We start from the raw sequence: 21,657 nt of genomic DNA, 5'->3' as shown, positions 1-21,657 counted from the left end.
TTTTCTTTTTTTTAAAAAAAATTTTATTTATTTATTTTTAGAGAGAGAGGAAGGGAAGGAGAAAGAGTGGGAGAGAAACATCAGTGCGTGGTTGCCTCTCATGCTCCCCCTACTGGGGACCTGGTCGGCAACCCAGACATGTGCCCTGACTGGGAATCAAACCTGCAACCCTTTGCTTCACAGGCCTGTGCTCAATCCACTGAGCTACACCAGCCAGGGCATGTGTTTTTCTTGTGTCAAGTACTTTCAAAAGCTCTTTTTTGATTCAAAGTATTATATTATCCCTGTCAGTTAAAGTAGACCAGTTTCTTAACATGGGCTTGGTGATCAATTCACTAGTAACTAAAGCATTAAAAATACAATTGTCTAATACCTAGATTTCCCTTTCTTTAAAATTGGGATATTTATAAATAGTATTGAATGAGTGAATACTTAGTTGTACAAAAGAACTTTTCTGAGAAACAGGAACTGAGGAAAATCAGGCCTGGTGGCCAAGGGCTACTCATTCATTTTTATATTTTACTTTTTTAGGGTTAGCATACCTAGAGTAAAATTTAGAAATAATAAATGTATAATAAATGTATATATATATATTAGTTAAAACTCATTGAATATACAGTTGTATTGTATATATATTGTATATATATTGTAGAATAATCCCACTGCCCAGAACATTCCCTGGCACCACTTTGTAGCCAGTGCCCTCCTGCACCCTGGCCCCTGGTACCGAAGGTCCTTTTGACTTAATACAAATAGAGACACATAGATAGAATAATATAATCTTCTGTGTCTGGCATCTTTTGCTTAGCACGCTGTCCTTGAGATGTATTCATATTGTATCAGTAGTTAAACTTTTTTATTGCTGTGTTATATATAACATTTATTTAAATTTTTAAATTTAATTTATGTTTTCATTTCTCTGTTGACAGATATTTGAGTTGTTTTCAATTTCACTCCATTATAGATTAAACAGCCAATAACTTGGAGTACAGCTCTTAGGTTTTCATTCATCTTGAATAAATATGCCTTGTAATGGGGCTAGATTTCACGGTTAGTATATTCTCTATAAGAAACTGCCAAATTGTTTTGCAAAGTGACTGTACAAGTTTACCTTTTCAACGGTAATGTGAGTTCTAGTGTCTTCACATCCTGAACGACATTCGGTATTGTCAATCTTCCAACCCTTCTATTGTTTAGTTTCTAGTGTTCTTTCTAAGAAAGCTTGGACTAACCCAAGGTCACAAAGATTTCCCTTTATATTTCTTCTAGAAGTGTTATAGTTTTAGCTTTTACATTTAGAAATATGGTCCATTTTGAGTTAAATTTTGGTATAGTGTAGAAGGTGATTAATATTCTTGTTTCTCCCCATGTAGATAGCCAATTGTTGGCATCATTTGTGAAAAGACTCGCTTTCCTCTGTGAATTACCATGGTACCTTTGGCATCATCTCTAACATCCTCCTTTTTCACAAAATCCCATCTCATCTCCTTTTAACCAGTCCTTCCTCACTCAAAACCATGGTCTTGGTCTTGCTATGGTCAGGTTTAGACAAACAAACAAATAAATAAACCAACAGAAAAAAAACCCATAAAACCCTGCAGTGGATCCCAGGACACTGTGACCTTGCTCAGATCCTCTTCAGAACAGAGATACTCACTCCAGCAGCCAGGTGCTTTGGTAGGTGATGGCTCACAGTTGTGTCCCTCCCCAGGAACTGCTCCCACCTGCAGGAATCAGCCTTGCCCAAGGCTGTACCCTGCTCCCTGGGAACTGATCACATCCAGTGCCCTCTCAGTGTGGGTAAGAAGGTCTGGCCACCTGGACAATGTGGGACAACACTGAAGGGCCATTTGGGATGCAGTCTCTGGTGCATCTGCATCATAGCCAACTTCCCTTCAGCCCCTTACAAGTACTATGGCCCAAATTATGCCCCCATGAATTGCCTCCTGGAAATCTCAGGGTTTCGGGGACTATTTCCTAGGGAGTCTAACCTGTGATCATCTTAAAGCTGATTATGTCATTACTCTGCTTGGCATAGGAAGGTTTACACAGTCTGGCTTAAATCCAACTTTCTCTCAACTTCCTCTGTCACTACTGACTCTGTCCTCCAGACAACTTCGCGTGAATTTGTTACTACGAAATTCCATATTCCTACATTTTGCCTGTGGTTCTATCTCTCTCAAGGATAAGTCTTTCACCTCCTGTTTATCCTTCCGTTCTACCTTGGATCAGACCTCCTCTGGCAATTTATCACTTTTTTCCCCACAGCACCATGTCCCCCTTTATATAAGAATTTACCACCTGACACGGAAATAGATTCGTTTCCTTCCCTGACCCTCCTACTAAATTGTGAGCTTCTCTACACTGGAACTGGGTCCTGTGCTGTCTTCAGTAGGTTATAGATCTTCAATCCCTTTTTGGTGAATGAATTAATGATAAATACCAAGAAAAGCTGAGTATTGTAAAAAGTATTAAACACTTGGAAATTTGTGCTACACTTGGTTCCTGGTATCTTATACCTAGACTAGCAATTTTCAACACACAAACTAATTACTAAAATTCTGTAGCACACTGATATATTTTTTTGCCAGTCTGACAAAAATTAGGCATAGTTTTGATTGATTTACCAAAAAAAGTACCATAATAATAATTATCTACCCTTTTTGCTGCAAAGTGACTTTTTAAAAAATTAGGTGCTTATATTTTATGAAGATTTTCAGTACCAAGAATTAACCAATTGCAACCTTATTATGTGACATGACCAATATGATACAACTCCATTTATATTGGGCTGGCCAAAATTTTCATGATTTTTTCCTGTAAAATAAAAAACACAGTTTTCATTTTCATCAATAACTTTATTGATATTTTAACTTTAACTTTAATCAATTAACTTTATTTGATATTTTGAGTATGTCAGCTATCTTCCATGTGGCAGAACATTGATTGTTCTCAGTTAGAGTCTCAATTTGATCACTATCAACTTCAACTGGTCTACCTGACTGTGGAGCATTGTCCAGCAAGAAATCTCCAGCACAAAACTTCATAAGCCACTTTTTATAAAAATTATATTTTATTGATTATGCTGTTACAGTTGTCCTGAATTTTCCCCCTTTGCCTCCCTCCACCCAGCACCCCCTACTCCCTCAGGCAATCCCCCCACCATTGTTCATGTCCCCGGGTCATACGTGTGAGTTCTTTGGCTACTCCCTTTCCTGCACTGCACTTTACATCCCATGGCTGTTCTGTAACTACCTATTTATACTTCTTAATCCCCTGGCCTCTTTGGCCATTCTTCCTGTCCCCCTTCCCATCTGGCAACCTTCTGGTAACTAACTTTTCTCTTGCTTTTAAGAGTCTCTCTTTATCTTTAACCTTTGGCTTCTTAATAATGATGTGTCTTGTAGTAGCCTCTTTGCGTCCATCATAATTGGGACTCTGTGCTTCCTGGACTTACATTACTATTTCTTTCACCAAATTAAGGAACTTTTCTTTCATTATTTTTTCAAATAGATTTCCAATTTCTTGCTCTTTCTCTTCTTTTTCTGGAACCCCTATGAGGCAAACATTGTACTTCTTAAAGTTTTCCCAGAGGCTGCTTATACTGTCCTCATTTTTTTTGGGGGGGGGGGAATTTTTTTTTCTTGTTCTACGTGGGTTTTTGTTTTGTTTTGTTTGCTTTTTATGTTCCAAACCATTAATTTGATTCTTGGCTTCATCCATTCTACTGTTGTTTCCTTATGAATTGTTCTTTATTTCAATTGGTATATCCTTCATTTCTGATTGGGTCTTTTTAATACTGCTGAGGTCCTTGCTAATTTCCTTGAGCATCTTATAACCGGTGTTTTGAACTCTGAATCTGGTAGATTGCTTATCTCCATTTCATTTAGCTCTTTTACTGGAGTTTTGACCTGTTCTTTCACTTGGGCCATGTTTCTTTGTCTCCTTGTTTTGGCAGTCTTCCTGTGTTTATTTCTATGTATTAGGTAGAGCTGCTTTGACTCAGTGTCTTGGTAGCATGGCCTAATGCAGTAGGTGTCCTGTAGGGTCCAGTGGATACAGCTTCCCCTATCACCCAAGTTGGGTACTCGAGGTGCACCCTTTGTGTGGGCTGAGTCCAGTAAATGACCTCTGCTTGCCCTGATGCCAGAACTTCAGTCTCTTCCTGGTGCTCTTCAAGCTGCCACCCTGGTGCTGGAGCTCAGAGGGAGTGAGTCTGAGTAGGTGAGTCCATGCGTGGGTTCCTGAAGAGGAATTGCTTAGGACTCCAGAAGCCTCCTCCACCCACTCAATCCTCACTGGTTTTTGCTGCCAGAAATTTTGGGGACTTATCTTACTGGCACTGCAATCCAGGGCCAGGGGGCCTAGTGTGGCTCCGGGACTTCTTGCTCCCTAAATGTCCCTCCTGAATTTTTATCCACTTGGGGGTGGAGCCAGCCCGATCCAAGTCCACACCCCTCGTGCCAGTCTGGGTGGATGTGGTTTCTTCAGTTCTGTTGTCAGAGTTTCATTTACTTATTTTTCAGACCATAAGATGTACACCTCTCCTCTAGGAGAGGTTTTAAGGGAGAAAAATAGGGGAAAATTTGAAGCAAAATATGTAGTAAAATATTTAATAACATAAATAACATAATATTTCACCAATGCAAATGTAAACAGAACTCAACAGGAACATTAACAACGATTATTCCTCCCAAATTGGTGGCAGGGGGATCTTATAGTCTGAAAAATAGGGTAACTCGGTTTCTGACATTCCTGAGTGATGGTTATTCTATATTTTAGTTGTAATAATTTTGATGTGGTTGTGTGAAGAAACAAGCCACACCTGCTTGCATTGCCATCTTGACCGGAAGCCTGCAAGCCATGTTTGACACATTCGACCCCTCATAGCACCTCTCCATACACTTAACAAATCTTTTTTTTTTTTGCATTTTAGTTGCATAAAATAAAGCAAAATATGCTGAAAGTTTTGCTATTTTCTTCCATCTTCAATATTAAAATGGCTACACAAAAATTCATCAATTTCGGTAAGTTTTTTTAATGCATGCTGATATGACAGCTGTCACAATACAATGTAAAAAAATTGTTCAAATGATGTTAAAGACAACTAAGCTCTACCAGAGCTATCTTATGGAAAAAACCAAATGAATTTTTTAGCCAACCCAATATGACATATATTAATGGTTCAAGACAGGGCATTCACACTGGTTGACTATCGTTGTGCTGGCATTTGTCATTTTTTTATTTGACAATCAAAAGGAAAAGAGGTCAGTGCCCCTGACTAAATAGTCAGGTACTGCATATTTTAAAAATTCCTGTGGCACACCAGTTGAAAATCGCTGATCCACACTATCATGTATTTTCTTTAACAGAGTCTGTATTATTTTTTAAAATCTTTTTTGAATTTTTGACTTACCATGTTAACCAGCAACAACTCCAGGTCAACACTTCTAGATGAAATGAAATCTGAACCTCAGGTTTTTAAAGTTAGTTCTGTTTATATAAAAGAGGACTGTGGAGGGTAAAAACACCAATGATTTCAGGGAGAAAAAAAGGGAGATTGGGGAGAGAGGGAGAGGAGCAAAGAGAGAGACTGGCTAGCGAGAGACTGGAAATTTTTTTCCCATCCCCTAGAGGCTTATTTTTTATCTTTCTTTTTCACACTGTAAAGTGTCAAATTAAATTGCAAAGTTAATTCTCAGCACTAAGGAAGGGATTGTAAATGTATTAAGGATTACTGAGCAATTTAATTTTATTCATGCAGATGGTAACATTTTAATGATTAAACATTTGTTATCTTTTACATGTTTACATTATAGAATATTATAATTTAACATTAATACTTTAGACTCTAGGTTCTGGAGACTTGGATGACTTTTGAAATGAGAGCTGTGCTTATTAATAAATTTGATTTTATAAATTACGATACAGGAGTTCCTTTGAGAAAATTATTTTCTTTAAAGATGAAGTTCTTCATGGGATGAGACCTTAACTGACAGGAAGTCCTGAGTTCACTGTGGAGAAGAAGGACTCAGGTCTCACTCTGGGAGAACGTGAAGTGCCTTGTGAACACTGACTGTCTCTCTCAGTGATTTGTCTTCTGCAAACAATGATCTTTGCATTTCCAAACAGAGGATGCATCCATCAGTACAGAAAGTGAACAGTTGTTCTGCAAGAAAATCTAAGAGAAAGAAAAACAAAATGATTTGCTTTTGGTAAAGTAATAAATAGTATAAAAAACAAGATTTTTTTAAAAAAAGGCTTGTATCTTTGACTGAAAACCACGTTATTTAATGATTATGTCTAAATTCTTTAATCAGTGGGGCATACATTGAAAAAGCTGGAATTGTTGTCTTTTTTACAAATAAATGTTGAAGAGGCTGTAAATTCTAAACTATGAAACAATAATCTGAAAATAAAATGATAACCAATTTAAAATTAAAGACTGTGTTTCTTTCTCCAAATTTGCTTTGCCTTTTAACATTTAGTTTGGATCCCTCCGCTATGTTCTCTCAGTAAATAAGCTACCCTAAATTCACAGATGATATTAAAAAATATAACTTCTTGGAAGGGAGATAACATTGGAAATTACAGTGCTTCAAGCAAAACTAAATTATACTGCTTTTCATGGCACCAACAATCAAGGTTTTCTGTTTTTTTAATTAAGTCGTGGGGTTTTGTTAAAATGAAAGCTTTAACTTTTTATATATGGACAGAGGGAATATGTGCGTAGGCACAATTGCCCACTTGTCACCTTGACAGACAGGGATTATCATTAATAACAATGTAACACGGGCACACGGGGCATCTGGAGTCCTGTCTCTGGTCAGATTTAGGTCCTGCCAGTGGCAGCAGCTGTGTTAAATTTAAGAGGACAGGAGTGGGTTAGCGACATTTTGTAAGAAATAAATGAGCCTTCAGCACACACCAATTGCTGGTAAATTCAGAAAATAATAAACACTCTTCCTTGAGCCAGCAAGCACGATAGAAAACACACCTGCAGACACTTATTTTCAGAACAGCGAGATGTTGCTGTGGAACGGAAACGTCTGCCGAAGCCTCTCCGTTCCTCGGTCCTGGCCTTTTCCCCATCCTTTCTCATTCGGGGCGGTCTCCTGGCTTCAGTCGTTCTGGATCTAAATAAAATAAAACCCCAAACTTCACAACTCAAAAATGTCAGCTTCAATTTTAAAACCGAAGTCATTCTCTACTGAGTGTTTGTTCACCCCAACTTTCTTCCTTTAGACTATGCTTTTTTTTTCTGTGAAAATAGCATCAGCATATTTTATACAATGAAACACCAAAAACCAATCGAACAAATAAAACCCATCAAAAAGCCATTTAAAACTATCCAGAAAATGGAACAGTCCTTAAGCCATATAATGAAGCATCTACCTAATACCATATTAAATATAGATAGTTTTATGCTTTATCCTGTGATTGGCATTCCAGAGAGGAGGTAAAAAACTTTGACCAAATATTTTCTTTAAGTCAATTGTGTGAGATTTTAAATGACCAACTTTCTAATATTTGTAAATATCAGATAATTGATATAAGTAAATTTTTATTTCTTAATAAATCTAATTTAAAAACCCAAATTCTTCCAAGTTGCCATTTTAATTTCCTGAAACAGAGCCTTGTGTCTGTCACTCGACACCATGAAAACTACATGTACTTTTTATTCCCTTGTCTTAAATCATAATTCAAAAAACCTCTAAAAAGAAGGATCTACATTCAGAGGTAAAGTAAAACCTGAGATTAAAATAAAGAATAGTAATACATAGAATAGACTTAATATACTCAAACGATAGTTTTATGCCATAATCTACTTTTAAAATTAGATGATCATCATCAAAATTGCTCCCTATTTCTGTGGTTTTCAAACTTTTTTTAGGTTTTTGCCATCATCAGGAGTATCATACACATACACTCAGCCAGGGAGAGAGAGCAAGAGGACAGGCTGAGGCAAATCAACTGAACTGAATCGACAGAGTGCATTTTAGGTCACTTTCAGCCTATACTGTAAGTTAAAATAGAGTTTCTCAAATAAACGCATCCCAAGCTTTATAAAACTGTGTTTCAGTAATAAGGATGCATATCAATTGTTGTTTATAATGAAAATTAGTGTTATAAACTTTAGAGTAGTAGGGAAGGTAAAAGAAATAATAAAATAATTCCTGTTACCATGATTTATATTATGGCTTCTAAACATGTCAGGAAGACGTGAGAAATAAGATCCTTTGCACTTATGATCATAAGTGCCAATCATTACATCCCAAACCACAAAAAATTAGAAGCTGGAATTAAAACAATGACAAAACAAATAGGACAAAGAACTTCAGTGCTGTGCTTTTTCCTCCTATTGCTATTGGGATTGAAAAGAAGTTTGTCTTACATTATTATTTCTATACAAAATGTGGGTCTGCATATGGCCTCTCCTTACATTGAAAAATCCTTGGTGGTAGAAGATACATTTTTACTTACCTGTCTGCCAACATATTGCCATGCACACAAAATTCCTTAAAATGCAGTTTCAAAACCAAACAAAAAATAATGGCACACTGTCCTTAAATGTAATCACAGACATAATTGTCAAATCCTTTAGCTAGGGCCTTAAAGGAACAACATGAAAACTTCAATGTCAAGTTCAAGTCTTGAATCAATGGGAGCAAAGCCTCAAAAGCCCTGAAGCCCAAACCATAGAAATCTAATTTTGTATTAAATAAAAAACTGTTGAAAGTGGTTTCATATATCATGAATCCTTAATGCCTATCTTCTACTAATTTGCCTTTATTCTGGAAAAAATAATTTTGATATAATATAGATTACAAACATAACACAGTAATTCAGAATTACACAAAAGTAATTATGATATTAACTAAATATTGGAGAATTTGAAAACTATGAAGATAGTATAAGGAGATAGGATCAGAACCAGTTTTAAAGATGTCAGCATTCTGAAATGAATACATATGCTCAGAAAAATCTAAATTAATATTGAATTTTTTGTTATGTATTTTAATTTTATACAAATAACTTTAAATGTGTAAAGGTAGAATTTATATTATAAAATAAATGCTAATTTTTCAAAAAGTAGACTTACTTTAGATCTATTGTGTTTATTCATTCAACACACATCAATCAATGCTCTCGAAAAACACTGTAATGTTGACTTATAACAGAAAAATATTGCCAAAGTATTGATTTTCAAGGATCTGTCAGTTCAACAGAGCTGATAAAATAGTAGGAAACAAGTAATAATAATATAATATATAAAACTAAGTACTATTAAATTTCAGTTATTAATATGTTTTCAATGAACATTTGGAAATTTAAACTTAGCAATGTAATTATAAGCCATGACCAAGTAGATTTATTAAGTGAATTAATGTATATAAAGCTTTTAAAACATATGTAGTAAGAGCAACAAATTCATTAACTGTTAGTTATTTATTCCAAAAAATATAAGGATATTTCAACATGACAAAAATGTCTAGTTTATTCAATTAACGATTAAAAGAGAAAAATGTATTTATCAATATACACAAAAACACATTTGATAAACTCTGAAGGCAATTAAGAAAAAGCAAACAAAAAAACATCAACTATAATGTTAAAGGGCAAACGGCCAAAGCCATCATAATTAAAATCAGGGTTCAGCCACGAAGCAGAAGTCACACCAGTTACTTTAGCAGGGAAAATTTAATAGAAAGAAATATTAATGAGGTGCCAAATTATTCACAAAGTAGTTTTAAAAAGAGAGAGAGAACTTGGGATCCCAGAGGTGGCAGTTGCAGAAAGCAGCTACAGCGCCGTGATTGAATGACATCAGGAAAGGCCCTTGTGGAAATGAAACTCAGGCTTCTGGTATCTCTGAGTGGGGAGTGCAGAGGTGGTTTCTACACAGGTTGGAAAGCTGTTCATGGGACTCCTCCGCTGCTCTGGGAAGGAACTGCTCTGGCCAAGATGAGGAAACGTTGGTGGGATGATGCTCATAAGAACAGGGAGCAATAAGAAGCTCCCAGAAAACAAATAGAAAGAAACAGTCCCTCCTTTTTTCTGCAGCCTGTCATCTCTCTGCCTCTGAACCCTATCAGCAGTGTTTAACAGGGAGTCATCTTGCAAAGCAAAAACATAGTTCACAGAGTTCCAGCCCTAACAACGAAAGCACAGCATCAAAAGGTAGGTTTGTAACTAAGAGATAATAGCTTAATAAATGACATACTCACTATTATCATTAGTATTCAAAATTGTCTTTGGAAACCTAGGCTAATGCCAAAGATAAGAAAACAAAATAAATCACTAGTAATTAATATAAATCAGGGAGGGGAGCCTTCATTTACTTGCAGAAGATGTTATTATATCTATAAAAGCTGAGAAACTATATTAAATTATTTTTTAAAATTAAAGCCAGGTAAGGTAGCAAGATATAAGATAAATATACAAATAATCATTTTTCTCTATACTTGGTGCATCAGTTAACTCTGTTAGGTAACAAGACAACCCTAATGTTGCAGTTGCATTCAATACCAAACATTTATTTCTCACTAACATTCCATGAGGGCTGAAGGCTAGTGTTGGGAGACACTCTTCCATGAGTCTACTATGTGTTTATATATATTTGCTGGGTGTGTTAAACCTTCAACACCCAGCTATTTCTCAGGATTGTGTTTGCAGGGAGCAACTTTACAGGGACAGGGTAATTCCACTTCTGGAGCAAAGAGCAGGCCTGCTCACTGCCTGCTGTGAAATGATAGGATTTAAAGTTCAGTGTTCTTGTCCTGGAATGCATCCTGCTGTGCTCTTTCTGGCATCGACTGGGCTCCTCGCACCACCAATGTGGGAGTGGAGACTCAGGTAACCAACACAAACAGGTGGATACTCTAGCTGCTATCTTTTGTCTCTGACTCAGGAGTTGTCTTCTGCCAACATCCATGATACTGGCAAGTTAACATCTTAGCTCAAAAATAAGGTAAATATGAAACCTTCCACAGGCGTTGACAGCCGGCTGCTACTCTTCTGTGAGCTATGGGTTGGTTGCCGGTCTGCTTCACAAGCAGTCTCATTCCAGGATCTAGGATGAAGGGGCAGCCTCGACCTTGATTGACACTCTAATGTCAGAGAACAGAAGCTCAAGAGGGCAAGTATAATCACACAATTGAATTTAAAGCTTCCGTTTTAATGTGTTTATATCATGTCCACTAACATTCATTGGCCAAAGTAAGTCACATGGCCAGCCCAGATGGGGACAGGAAGTATGCTTCATCTCTAAGGAGGTATTACAAATTATATGCAATGAACATGGATGTATAATTCTCTTATTAAAGAGGGAGTAGGTAATGACCGATAATATTGTAATACAATCTATCGAGCTAGCAGTCACCAGTTAAATATAAATGGAAAATGAAACCCTCCTCTTCACAATAGCAAAAAAAAATTTTAAAAACTGTAAAAAGAATGGAGTTAACAAAAAATTACAATATCTACATGAAAACCTTCTTTCTTGAAAGGCATAAAATAAAAGTCAATAAATGCGAACATACTATGTTACTAGATGGAAATATAGTATGATTGAAAATTCCTTTCTCATTTTAATGCAAATTAAATAATAATCTTAGTTTTGGTGTTCTTTAAAATAAAGATGAATTATATGTTTACGTGGACAAGGAGGTCATCTATGAAGAACTGTTCAGTGATAACGCGTATTTCAGAAAATGTGCTTTATTGTCTTTATGAAATAAAAGCACTGCACATTTATGTGCTAATGTAAACATGAACAAATGTTTATAGGAGCATAAAGAAGAATAGGGCAGAGAGATCACTTGATTTACCTCAAAGAGATGAGTTTATAAGAGACCAGGGGAATAATCCCTTTTTCTTTTTATATCTCTGTCTTGTTTGACAATGGAGTTTAGGCCAACAGTAAATAAGATATCAGAGCATCATGCAAGTACTTTAAATCTTGTCTACGTCTCCACTAAAAGCTGGCATGTTTTAGGCTACTGACGCAGATGTGAGGATAGAACAAAAGAATATTTTGCTTATTGAACTCAGGTCTGAGGGGGAAACTAGGCAGTCATCTTCCGCCACCAGCATCGCTTTGCTCTTCTAAACCAGCCTGGCACTCTTGAAAACACTACTCAGTAAAATTTCCTTTTCCCATAAGGTAACTGAAGATGGCAGCGAAAATACAAAACTGATGGAGCTCACTCATGTATCAAGGTTCAATTCAGGCTTTCTGCAAACAACAAGGGTTCCACTTTTTTAGGCCTAAAAACACCGATCAAAGGAGCTATTGAGTCCCTACCTCACACTTAATGACATTTAAATCATAGTCACACTAAACTTATTTTTCTATGAGTAGACCTTGTTGGCAGAATGCAGCTCTCTCCAGTAGGTACTATTAGATGTTGAGACATGTTAAGAAGAGACGGTACTGGCTGTGAAGACTGGGTGCACAGTGGCCCTTTCAATCACTGGAGGACCAACTTCACAACACCTGGAGAAATTCTCAGGGACCATTTCCAGGTCTGCCAAAAGTTGATCTGAGAGAATATTTTTTCTTTTATTCTATCATCAGGCACCAGAATGTCTCACCTAACAATACCACTCATTGAGTTTTGCAGGGACCGAGTTATGGGTTTTTCTTCCTGTGAGTTCTATGCATCTTATGACTGCCCCAAGAACTTTGTGCTGCGCCATGTGTCTATGTGTGACTTGTGGTTAAGATGCTATGGAAGGAAAAAGCTGTTTCTCAAGCCTTCGGGGCTCCAACCAAACCTAATAATATGTTTGAAGCCCTGTCAAAATTCTTCTGAATAAATGAGCTATTTAAAAAATTGGTTGGAATGTGCATTCATGATGCTCCAGTAACACAGGAGTCACAGTGAGGAATTTGGCTGGGGGAAAATCAGTTATTCACTGCCCAACACTCCGTGAGAATGAGAATTATTCACATCATTACCGTGGTAGTCAACCCCATGAACAGTACTAGAGTACATGCCATATGTTGAGTATTTGAATGTTCATGACGAAGTTATGTTCAATTCTGAAGTTTGCTAGTTATCAAAAAGGAAATTTGGCTGAAGAATCAGGGGCCTTATTTTTAGAACATCGAGGAAACTACCAACTGCTTCAGACTTTCAAGACTAATAGTTTGATCTCGGCCATATTTGGCAGATACATTTGGAATTCTGTACATGGAGCCTGAAGTTTTAGGAAGTAAACACCAATATTAATGTGTTAAATATGTTTTAGACAGTTATAAATTCCAGCTCTAGGGAAAAATGTTGTTAAAAAATGGTCTCTTCTCTTTCTGACCTAATTCTTAACATTGATCTCAGGGAAAAATGTAAAATATCACCTGGTTTGCTTGCAAGATAAATGCAGGTGATATTTTCCTGATATTGTGTCAGAAAATTCCATTTGGAAATTTGAGAGGAAATTTTGACTTGCCGTTAACATTTCATATTTGCCAAGCAATCCCCAAGAGAAGATTTGGGAAACATAGTTGATTTCGTTGTAACTTCCAGAAAATTATTTGGAAAAATTTTGGGTTAAACAGCTTCTTATTTCATCCAGAATAAGTGAGCAAGCCTTGGATGCCCTTATCCAATTTGTATGAACCTTATTTATGACACTTTTTTCTTTACCTTTTATATCACTGGATCTGAAAACAAAGCAGCATGACGGGCTTGATGTTCAAAACGGCCTACGTTGCGCTCTGGCTTTCAACTCTCTTCCAAACTCTCGCTTCCAAAGAGAGCTCAGTTGCTGGTTCAGTTTGCACATAAAGGCACATAGTTAAGATAAAAAATGCAGGTCTCAAGCTAAAAGTTAAATCTTTCTTCTGAAATACAATTGCTTTTATTCAACTGCTACATTTAATTCAATTTAAAATAAAATGAAAAGAAACCATGGTTTCGAAATAAGGAAGTAGGTTAAAACTCTCGCCTCCTTTTTGCTATTTCAGGGAATACATCCTTCTCCGTAGAAATACAGAACTGGTTGTGATTTGCTGTCTACACTGCGCACTTTCTGCTTCTGTGTCCTCTCAAATTATGCTTTCCTTTCCTGAAATTCACTTTTCCTCAACGAATTACTTCCTGGCTTTCAAATCTCAGATTAAGTAAGTCATTCACTCTAAAGAGCCCGGTTCAGCTTCTATTCTCCACCAAACCCTACTCAACTTTTTATCCCAGTCTTTTCCACAAACTGTGTATGCCATGCTGCCGGGGACCATACTTTATCTGATTTTCAGTGTGCAGCCCCTCTCAGAGTATCTATGGCATGCCGGTATCTATGGCATTTACCTGAAATTTACAGGTAAATGCATGCAGGCATGCATGTCACAGAGAATAAGCAGAGAGAAGGTCAGCGACTGACTTCAGTCGTAGTCATGGTGGGCTGGCGGGGAGAGACGGGAGAGGTGACACCAGACCGGACTCTGACACTGAACAGGCCGTGCCACATAGGAGGCAACGTTGGAGGAAGCTTCAGGGAAGAGCATCTCAGGCAGGGAAAGAGTGTGGAAAAGAAGGGAGGCAGGGAGGGAGGATGGGACGAGAAGTTTTGAGCAAGGAGGTAAAGAAGTATAAAAGAGACGTAAGGCGACGGGGAGTGATGGGAACTGTGGAAAACTGGAAGGTGCTGGCCTCATTTAAAGAAGGGAGCCATTACCAGGCTTTTAGAGATTCTGCTCATACAGGAATTGAGAGCCTAAGGCTGCCATGTCTTCTTTTTTAACAGTAGGTCATAATGGGAGATACAATTTCCCAGTTTTTAGATACAGCTAAATAACTTTACTACTTCACACAAGCTAGAAAGACACATCCGTGGGCTGAGTTTGTTTAATGAGTTCTGTTTTATGTCCATAGCAAGAAGCATGTAAACTGTGGAAAACAAGCTCTCTTAACTCACCAGGTCAGTGGTCAGGTGGCGGTACGGGAACGATGTGGAAGCAGCCATCTCTGCCCCCGACGCACTGCCTGCCCTGCGCACCGCACTTTCCAGGGAGAGTGTGTTCTCACCGCCAGCGTGCGCCTGCAGTGTGAGACCACTGCTGACCGTGGGCAGGTCTGGGGAATTCACACGCCTGAGCGAAATGGAAAGGTCTGGAAAACCCCCTCTAGGCAGTTTAATTTCACACTCTACATAAATCACCAGGGGGAGAATAAAGGGGGAACAATAAAAGGTTCAAGGACAGAAATTTGGGGAATACCTACCTTCCGGGCACTTGAAGACAAGAAAAGGAAGGAGTTAGAACAAGAAAAACAAAGAGAGTTTGCCATGGAAACCTAGGGAACGAGGCCAGTGAGGTCATTTATTACAATTATGCTCAGGTTATTTCGAACATTTGTTTTTATTAATAAAATGACATGAAAAGTAATTTTAGTGACTATTAAATTAGCCAGCATTCTTTTGCTTATAGGTTCAACAGTTAACATTCCCGAACAAATAATACGCGATTAGAAAAGAGATCTGAGGCTAGTTTCACATCTGCTTTGCTTTAACCTTTCTGCACAGGAAAAACAGTCCTGATGGCTTCGCCCAGTTTCTGAACTCGGAATTTTCTTACCTGGAACTGAAAAGCCCTCACACATGAGGAGATGAGTCTCCTGGTGTCGAAACTTTGGAAACCTGGTGCGGAATTTTCTTCTCAAATTTGAAATTCACCTGAGAAATATGTACAGTCAGTAAGAGAATATGGGGATGTGTTCAGCCTCATTAGCAATCTAATCCACACAAATCAAAGCAGCAATAGGAGAGCCTGGATGGTTTGGAATAGTGCTGGTGTCTAGGGCTGGCTGCTTTGCTGTCGCTCCTACTGTGAGACAGTGCAGGAGGTCGTACATTTGGGACGAACCCTATGAAAAATAACTTGGCAGTGCATTGCCAGAACCACAGAATGCCCTGGCTCTGTAGTTTTTGGAACTGAACTTGAAATCTAAAAAATAAGAGAAAAAAACCTACATTTATAAGGATTTTTGTGTCACCCGTATTTACAAGCTATCCAGTGTACTTAAAATGGCTATGCAATAACAGCTCAGTAGATTATTGAGGTTGGTGTCCTTAGAAGCAGAGCCTGAGTTGGGCGTGGCTGTGCAGTGATTTAGTGAAAGTGTTTTCTGGTAAAACCTAGAAGGGAGTGAGGGACCCAAAGTGGGTGCTGAGGAAGAAGCCAGGTGAAAATGTGGGTTTAGCTGAAGTCTAGCCTCAGCCTGAGAGCGTGGGGAGCTCTCAAGTGTCAACAGCCCCACAGATTGAACCCCCTTGAGCAAGGGTCTGGCACTGGCTGCACTTCATCTCTGGGAGGAGGGTGTAATCATCCCTGCTTTTCCAGATGAGGCAGCTCTGTCTCTCAGGAGAAGGGTTTAACTCACATTTTCCTGGGGCATGGGTGCACTGGCCCGGTGCTGTCCGGACATCGGCAAGCACCCCTTTCCTCTCCGGGTTAGAGAATATGATTGATCTGTTGAATCCAGCTCAGTTATAAAATCTAGTACTCATATAGGACAGAAGTCCTGGACTTTAGTCCTATTTCTTTTTCTTCTACAAAGAGCATGCCCCTTTGTCAGCAAACAGCTTCTTCCAGTGGGAGCTGCTAAATTATTTCTCCAATACGCCTCATTTCTTTCTCTCCATACCACCTTCTACCACCACTCTAGCCTTAAATAAATAATTGAAAAAATGGACTGGAGAGAGAGAAAAAAGGAGATTTTGGTAGGTGGAAGGCAGAAGTGTGGCTTCTAGTGGCTTAAAAGTTGGAAAATGTGTCTTATTAGTGTCAATCCCGTCTATCGCAGTAACAGAGCAGGTGAGTCAGAGGCTCGTCCAGTCTCCCTCGGCAACGTCTGCCCTGTGGTGGTTCAGGAGGCGAAGCGTGTGTCTTTTAATCCAAAAATGTGCTCCTCCATACAACCTTTTGAATGGTACAGGTAGTGGAGACTCTGGCTGCTGTTGCTCAAAGCAGCCTCTGCTTTAGTTTCCGCTTCTTGTCTCTTTGTTTATCTTCGAGAATTTTAAAGAGTGATTGGGAGGCATCTCAAAGCTATCAGGACTGGCCAGTCTTCCGCCAAGTTGATTCAGAAGAGTTTTTAATGGGACGCTGGGAAGTCTTTGCACATTTGAGCATTTCTTTTGAGAACTCTTTAAAATTGATGTCTTTTTACTAAAGATTTCCTGTTTAGACCAGATATTCCTATTTCTACATACACTTTAGAAATAAATGATAAATATGCAAATTCAAAAGTAATACATGAAAAGCGCTGAGGCTTTTCCACCTGAAGCCTTAAAAATATTAAAGAGACAAGGGGGTGAAAGGGGGACGACAAAGAAGCACAAAAATTCGGGAAGGATGGGAGCAGTCATGCAATCACGTTTGTCATTCAAACCCCTGTTCTACCACTGAAAATCTGCGAATTTGAATAAGGTACTTTCTCCTTCCAAGCCTCAGTTTCTTCAGCTACCTAGTGGGAATGACCATTTTTTCCTCCCTGGGTGAGCAGGGTGGTGGTGAAGGCTGGGGACATCTCTTCTGCAGGCCCCGAAGCCAGCATGCCTGGCTTTCAGTGCCGGCTACACCAGCACTAGCTGTACGACCTCTGGCATGAAGCCCCATAAGCCTCAGTTTTCTTTTTAGGAAAATGAGCATAATAAGAGTATTTATCTTCTAGGGGGTGATTTGAGGATTAAATTAATTAATACACCCAAATGCTTAGAAGAATACTTGGCATATAGCAAGCATTAAAAGAACATTGGCTGCTAATCTGTTAAATTTTGTCATGATTTTTAAATTAAATAATATATTTAAAGAAAATAAGTGTTCAGTAAACCTTATAGCAAGGAGCTGGTTGGTCTGTATGTACTGCATAGCAAGGGGCATATTCTGTATAAACACCAGCTAAATTTTTCCAATTCGATGTCATCATCATTTAGAGCAAATGAATCACACAAAACACAGCAAGGTAATGGAGACTTTGTGTGTCAAATATTGACAGATCTCTTGAAGTCTGTATTATTAATATGGTGTATCATCTTTCTTCATTTCTTTTTGAAGGGACAGAAAGTACTCCCTCAGCATGATGGATCACCAACAACACCGACAAGGAAACAGTTACTACGGAGCAGGCTGTAACCAAATCAGCCCTCTTCCCCTACAATGGCAGTACAACACAGAAAGGAGGGAGGGGGGAGGGGAGAGAGAGAGGAACCGTGACCTCGAACAAATGAGACATAAATAAAATAAAATGCCTTCATAAATAGGTCAGTCAATAGCTTCAAAACTGAAGTCCAGATGTTATCTCCGATCAGTCTTAGAAATTAGTCACCACTGATTTGACACTGCCTACGGTGACTTCCCACTTGTGGGCAAATGCACGTCATGAAGTTTTCTTTTTGCTAATTTCATGACTTAAAACAAGGCCTCAAAACCATTTACAAAGATAATATAAACACATTTAAATTAAGTGTTGAAATATGTCTTCAAGATAATGATAATGATACAGGTGTCTCTCCTCTAACGTGATACGTGCTCCCTTCTACACTGTGCTGCACAGAACCAGATACTGGTACTAGGAGTTTAGGAAGAAGTAACACTGGAGCAGGCCCCTCAAAACTATGCAACTTTGTAACCAGAGCACCAGAAAAACAAAAATTGTTTCCTGGAACAATAACTTTGAGGGCCCGGTCAGGCAGCTCTCAGAGTCTAGAAAATGCCACAGCAGAAGACAGGCCAGGCTGGCAACGTGTAGGGCAGGGCGGGGCTGGCGCGGCAGAGACAGTGGCAGAGGCGTGGGCGGCGGGCGAAGGTGGGCCCGGTGGGCTGCTTCCCGGGGAGGCTGCCGAGAGGCCAGCCATGTCTACTTAAAAATGCAGTTTATAGGGCCCTGGTGCTAGTGTGGTAATCAAGCTGAGTTTTCTTTTTCCTCTTCTACTAGAGGTTATAATTTGCTGCTATAACGTGCCCCTGGCCTAAAAAAAGATTGTGAACCAATGCAATTTCCTGGTCCTACAAACCTCACTTTTATTGATCAGCTGCATGTGAGCTTATTTGCATGGTAGGTTCTCTAATGTGGCCAAAATGATACTAAGAAATTCTATACATTAGAAAAATTACACAGCAACTTACTAAGGAACATGTGGCTTTTGACTACCTGAAAGAGAGTTATAATTTGATTAAAGTGTTTACCATCTTTGAGGAAACTAGGAAATATGCAAAGGGGTGAGGTAGATGGGGCCAAAATAGTAATCGGAGGGATCAATACTCAGGTAATGTTTCTTGCACTCCTGGCACAGTCTTCGGGTTTTGTGTGCACTAATCCTCGCAGCAATCTTTGTAAGGTAGGTTTCTGCCACCTCGCTTGTACAGATGAGGGAACTGACGCACAGAAAGGTTAAATCCCTTGTCAGGTAAGTGGCGAGTGGGGACTGGAACCCAGGCCTTCCACTACAAGCCTCCTGCTGTGGAGCCAGTGGGGTTGGGGGAGAGGAGGGGGGAGAGGGGGGCCTTCTGCCTGTAGGCTCCTGGTGACTCAAACAACTCAGACAGACGAAGCTCCCCCGGGGTTCGCAGCTGACAAAGTTTCTGTCACCTGAATCTGGGAGGGAGGGGAAACAGGCTGGATGGACAGACAGACACTGCAGCTCCCTGCTGTGGTAGCTCCTATGCAGTCATCACCATTTCTAGACCCTCTCAGACGCCAGGGCCCGACATCCTGTGCTTTTTCACGCTTTCATACCAGCCCTGGCTCCAGGGAGGAAGAGGGTGTCCAGTTAGTGTGGCTTAAAAAAAAAACAACAAAAGTAGATACTGGATGAACAGTCTGATTGTTTATCTAAAATACAAAGGATCTTTGGAAATCCCAATATTCATCATTAGCATTTTCTCAATTTCCTTTTCTCCTTGGGAGGTGGCAGGGCAGCGGGGCATGAAATTAAATCAACAGACTGAAATAGGAGGAAGGACTGTTGAAGAGAGAGACCCGTACGTAGGCGGAGGAGGACCTGGGATTGGAGCCCCTCGGGTTGGGGGGGCCTCCGTGGACCCTGGAGGATCAGGTTAGCGTCGGGCCTCAGCTCCAGTGACGGGATGAGGAGCCTGAGGAGCACAGTGGCCTGGGGGACTTGGGGCTTTGGACTTGACATCCACAGATCTCCATTTGCTCTTTTTACCCTCTGCCTGTGTCCAGCTGTTTCCAACTTCAGAAGGATTAAAGGATGGAGGAGTTCCTGAGCAGGAAGGTACTTACGGTTGATCCCAAGGTTTAGGAGCCAGAGGAAGAAGGAAAACTTAATCCTAAGAAACAGGTGGGTAGAGTGGAAATCAAAGCAATGGGACAAACCCGAGAATTCTTGGGAACAGAATTAATTAACCCAAGGCCAAGGAGCAGCCCAGGGGCGGCCATCTGGAGGCCAAGCCCTGCCTCCACTCCGCTCCGTCCCAGGGTACAGGGGCTCCCTTCTCAGGGCACTTCTCACTCGGTCCTGGGAGCCAGGGCCCCTGTTTGTTGTGTGGGGAGACCAGGCGCCCCTGGGGGCCTTTGCCTGGAGAACGGAGGCTCTGGAAGCCTGTGTCAGACCCGGAAGGCATTTCCCAGAGAAACAGGAGGTTGTGTATAAGCGCAAATAATGTGACAAAACAGGAACATTCAGGCACAACTTGAAGTTCAACACAGTTCGATGATGAGGCAAAAGGGACAAAAAGGGATGTGATAGGATGGACTGCAACCCACATCTACCTGAGGGGATTCCGAAGCCACCAGGGATGGTGTTTGGCCCCGAGTCCTGGATTGGTCCATGTCGCTGGGTTTGAAGATGGGAGGTAGGAAGAAACAGCCCAGGTCCGAAGGGGGGACAGGCACCGTGGTGATGGGGGCCCACGGAGACTGGACGGTTCAGGTCTGTGTCTCCCCGGTGCACTGCCCCGAACACGAGCATCAGACACGTGGTGTTTTCACTCACAGGGCGCACTCCTGGGCTCCTCCCGGGTCCACTGGCCCAGGACTTCTGGCAGCAATGAGTCTGCATTTCAACAAATGTTCTAAAACATTGACACTCTTCTACACAGTCGTACTGGAGCACCACTGGTTTAGGTTTTATTATTCGTTATCTATAAATTTGGGTGCTTGGATGAGAAGTGAGAAGAATGATCCAATTTTTTTTCCAGAACAATGAAGACTGAGCATCTGAGAACAACAGGCCATAGTGTTGTCACTGAATAAACCTCATTACATGGACAGTGCGCCTAATGCCCTTCATCACTCTCTTGGTGGAAGTATTTAGGCACACGTGTGAGTCTGGTTCCCTAGATGACTGTCCTTCGTGTGACTTCAAACAGTTCCATTCCAGCACTCCTGCAGTCCTCAAGAGAGAGAGGCATGAGCTGGAAGGATGTTGTAGGGAGGCAGCTGACGAAACACCAACTCTTACTAACCTGGGATCTGCGAGATTAGGGGTGCTGTTTCCTGCAGCTGAGATCCTGGAGGAATGAGAAGTCGTAACTAACCTCTTCCTTTCCTGGATAGAAGTGGAGCCAGCTACAAGGCTGGGCTTTTCTGTACCACATGAGGGTCCTCTTGAAGCCCCAACTGCTTGATTCATTCCCAGAAGCCCAGAACTCTGAGCCTTGAACTTCACATGGCCTTACTACTCCCTCCC

At 40.1% G+C, this 21,657-nt stretch overlaps 2 long non-coding RNA genes across 2 annotated transcripts; one reads left to right on the top strand and one right to left on the bottom strand.

The window, feature by feature from the left end:
• The first annotated feature begins 4,090 nt into the window (after window positions 1-4,090).
• LOC128625787 (uncharacterized) lies at window positions 4,091-6,015 on the top strand. Its single transcript, XR_008389612.1, has 3 exons — window positions 4,091-4,224; window positions 4,937-5,027; window positions 5,932-6,015. It is a non-coding gene; the product is annotated as an uncharacterized LOC128625787 (long non-coding RNA).
• Window positions 6,016-6,136: 121 nt separating this feature from the next.
• On the bottom strand, window positions 6,137-13,765 carry LOC128625788 (uncharacterized). The gene is made up of 3 exons (XR_008389613.1): window positions 13,653-13,765; window positions 6,998-7,136; window positions 6,137-6,181 (listed from the first exon to the last, which is right to left on the bottom strand). It is a non-coding gene; the product is annotated as an uncharacterized LOC128625788 (long non-coding RNA).
• Window positions 13,766-21,657: the final 7,892 nt, after the last annotated feature.

Source organism: Artibeus jamaicensis, unplaced genomic scaffold, assembly GCF_021234435.1.
Source record: "Artibeus jamaicensis isolate MK-2021 breed Jamaican fruit bat unplaced genomic scaffold, CSHL_Jam_final contig_867, whole genome shotgun sequence".
In the NCBI taxonomy this organism is placed as follows: domain Eukaryota; kingdom Metazoa; phylum Chordata; class Mammalia; order Chiroptera; family Phyllostomidae; genus Artibeus; species Artibeus jamaicensis.
Note: the sequence above shows the minus strand (reverse complement) of the source record. Positions and strands in the feature narration are given on the sequence as shown.